Genomic DNA, 3,521 nt, shown 5'->3' with positions numbered 1-3,521 from the left:
GGTAGTGCAGCTGTCCCTCCCGCCCGTCCCGCCTGATCTGTGCGGCAATGCTGCCACCCTGTGGGCAAAGAGCGGTAGTGCAGCTGCCCCCCATGACCGTCCCGCCGGAGCCGTGCGGCAGTGCTGCCACCCTGTGGGCAAAGAGCGGTAGTGCAGCTGTCCCCCCCCGCCCGTCCCCGACGCGCGTGGCAGCCCCGCATTGTGAGCTCGGGGGCGGCGCTGCCGCCCGCCCGCCCGCAGCTCGGGGCCGAAAGGGAGGGAAAAAGGCAAGGAGCCCGGGCGCGTGGCAGCCGGCTGCCTGCGCGCGCCACCCGGACCCCGGAGCCGTCCGGGCGCGCTTTTCCGCGGCGTCTGCGGGTGTGCGGACACGGGATGGGGGCGCAGCGGCGCCGCGGGCGGCAGTCCATTGAGTCAGGCGCTTGTGTGAGCGGCCGAGGGGGCATTTTAGTGGGTTCCACTACCAAGATGGCGGCGAGACGCGAGGCGCCTGACCTTCTAAAAAGGGCGGCCAAAAGGGCGGGAAAAATAAGGACCCTATAGGTGTTTATGCAGCTGCCTGCACAAAACCCCGACTACGGCGCCGCCCGGGGGCAATTTTCCGCGGCGTTTCCAGGTGTGGGGACACGGGCCGTGTGCTCAGTCGCGCCGCGTCCGCGTTCAGATTCGTTGATTTAGTCAGGCGTCTGCGTAAACACCTGGCGGAGGCCTATGCCGAGCCGCAAAGAACATGGCGGCCGGGACGGAAGTGGCCTCAGGAGCAACCAAGATGGCGGCAAGGGAAAGCGGAAGTCACACGTCGCCCCTCACAAAATGGCGCCGAAGCGCGAGGCGCCCGACCTTCCAAAAAAGGCGGCCAAAAGGGCGGGAAAAAATAAGGACCCTATAGGCATTTAGCCAGACGCCTGCACAAAAACCCCGACTACGGCGCTGCCCGGGCGCAATTTTCCGCGGCGTTTCCAGGTGTGCCGACACGGGCCGTGTGCTCAGTCGCGACGCGCTTGCGTTCGGATTCGTGGATTTAGTCAGGCGTCTGTGTAAACACCTGGCGGAGGCCTATGCCGAGCCACAAAGAACATGGCGGCCGGGACGGAAGTGGCCTCAGGAGCAACCAAGATGGCGGCAAGGAAAAGCGGAGGTCACGCGTCGCCCCTCACAAAATGGCGCCGAGGCGCGAGGCGCCCGACCTTCCAAAAAGGGCGGCCAAAAGGGCGGGAAAAAATAAGGACCCTGTAGGCGTTTACGCAGATGCCTGCACAAAAACCCCGACTACAGCGCCGCCCGGGCGCAATTTTCCGCGGCGTTTCCAGGTGTGCAGACACCGGCCATGTGCTCATCCGCGCCGCCTCCGGGTTCGGATTCGTGGATTTAGTCAGGCGTCTGTGTAAACACCTGCCGGGGGCCTTAGCGGTGCCGCAAAAAAGATGCCGGCGGGACCGGAAGTGGCCTCAGACGCAACCAAGATGGCGGCAAGGAAGGGCGGAATGCTCGTGGGGCTCATCGCGGCCGAAAATCACCGAGTGCAGCTCACACCCTGCAATGGCAAAAGCTGTTTTATTAAAACTCAGCCGAGAATTTTCCTCTTATTTCCAGGTCACAGGATATACTGAGCCTGAGAGGGATCCTAAAATCTGACTCTCAAGCAGACGGACCGTTTGAGAATCGAACTCAGCACCTTGGCATTACCCGGACTCTGCTCCAAGCAGCTGAACCAATCTCTGCATTATGGGGATGGACCTCCATAGGATGGCAACGCTTGGCCCCACTAAGGTAAGTGCAGTGCCGCCTTCTCTGCCAAAGCTGCTTCACACAGCAGCCCCTGGAATGGCTCGAGGGCAGAACTGGCTGGCAGGTCACGACAGCACAAAGCTCTTCCAGTGACGCTGATTTCCTGTCCTTTCCAGGATTTACTCAACAGCTGCCGTAAAAGTACTTACACAAAGTCTCTTTCTGGGCGGAAAAGAGCAGGACAAGTCCTGAGGCTTCCCTTCTTCCACGGCCAAAGTTCTGGAGAGAGGCAGGGCCGGTCCCACCCGCACAGGGGCGTTTCCTGCAGGTGAGTGTTGCCGGGCCAAACTGATGGCAGCTGCTGAGGCCGGGGCTGCTTTTCTGGCCGGAGGCCTCGGTGCCCCCCCGTGCCGCCTGCAGTGTCCCTCGGTGTTTCCTGCAGGTGTCCCGGGTGCCCGGAGGCGCAGGGAGGAAGGAGGCCGGCAGCCCCAGCGGGGCCAGCAGCCCTGGGATGATGTGCAGGGGAGGAGCTGTGCCTGCGGGGCCCCGCCCGTGGCAGCGGCGGCCAAACGCAGGGCCCGGGGCCGGGCTCGGGGCTGGCACGGACACGGCCCCGGGGCTGCCGCGGCTCCTCGGCCAGGGGCTGCTCCCACCGGGCACGGGGAGATGCTGCAGCCCGGACAGAGGCACCCACAGCCCAAGAGCTCCCCAGGGAACAGCTGGCATTGCCCGGGAACGGCGGCTCGGGCTGTCTGCAGAGGGGCTCAGACAGCAATTCCCACCTCCCGGAGCTCCCACACAGTTGCCAGGGATGTCCTGGCCACCCCAAATCCCCTCCCTTTCAGCCTGAGGACATCACCCATCGGCAGCATTAAAGCCAAGGTGCTCCTCCCTCACAGAAATTAAATCCAGAGCAACGGCCCTCGGAGATGCCTCAAAATCAAAGGTTTGAGTGGGATGGAGTTTCGTTTGGATGAAGTCTGGACTTTTCCAGGGAGCCAGCCGGAGTGCAGAAGTGATGGAAAGCTTTTGCAGGTGGGTCCCACTGGAGGTGTGCTGAAGGCAGGGATGGGCATCCCTTGCCTGAGGGAAAGGCACTTGCAGAGGCCACTGCTGGGGCTCGGAAAGGAGCTGAGCTCCTGCAGGGAGCTGTGTCCTCCCGAGGGCACAGGGGCTGCCTCAGCACAGGCCGGCCAGTGCCTTCTCCTGCTCTGAAACATCACCTGGAGCCCGAGCTCAGGGGGTGGCTGAATTCCAGGGAAATCTGACAGGTGACCCCCAGGGGATGAGGGTTAGAATTAACCAAATCTATGGAATAGAAACCTATCCTGTCCCCATCCTGCTGAGCTTCCTTGGAAGCTCTGCTGGTTCCTGACACATCTGGCATTCAAGCAGCAGCTCTGCGTGGGAATATCCATGCTCTGTGAGGCACTGTGAGGTTATTGCAGCAGGAACTGAGCAGGGAATTCGGGGCCGTGGGTATAATTCATCTAAACTAGCAAAGGTGACAGTGAACCCCAAATCTGGGCACCACACAGAGAACAATCTTTGTGCTGCCCTGTCAGCTCAAGCCCCTGGGCTGGGAAGTTTTGGGAGTCAAACATATGGAATGATAAAAGTCACAGCAACTGGTGTCACCCCGAGGGACAGTCCAAGTCCCAGACAATTCCTCTGCAGTCCCCTGGGGGGGAAAACACCCTCTGTCTGCCAGGAGCCCTGACTCTGTTTCTCCTATCAGCTGTGTTGGGCTTTAAGAACTTGAAATAACTTTGAAGCCAAAGAAATCACCTTTTCCT

The 3,521-nt window shown here is 61.3% G+C and overlaps 1 long non-coding RNA gene across 1 annotated transcript; it reads left to right on the top strand.

Annotated features, from left to right (window-relative positions):
* The first annotated feature begins 1,627 nt into the window (after window positions 1–1,627).
* LOC136304431 (uncharacterized) lies at window positions 1,628–2,711 on the top strand. The gene is made up of 3 exons (XR_010724565.1): window positions 1,628–1,767; window positions 1,902–2,053; window positions 2,625–2,711. It is a non-coding gene; the product is annotated as an uncharacterized lncRNA (long non-coding RNA).
* Window positions 2,712–3,521: the final 810 nt, after the last annotated feature.

The sequence above is a fragment of the Chamaea fasciata genome, unplaced genomic scaffold (assembly GCF_029207755.1).
Source record: "Chamaea fasciata isolate MVZ Bird 193981 ecotype frontalis unplaced genomic scaffold, bChaFas1.0.hap1 SCAF_90, whole genome shotgun sequence".
In the NCBI taxonomy this organism is placed as follows: Eukaryota; Metazoa; Chordata; class Aves; order Passeriformes; family Sylviidae; genus Chamaea; species Chamaea fasciata.
Note: the sequence above shows the minus strand (reverse complement) of the source record. Positions and strands in the feature narration are given on the sequence as shown.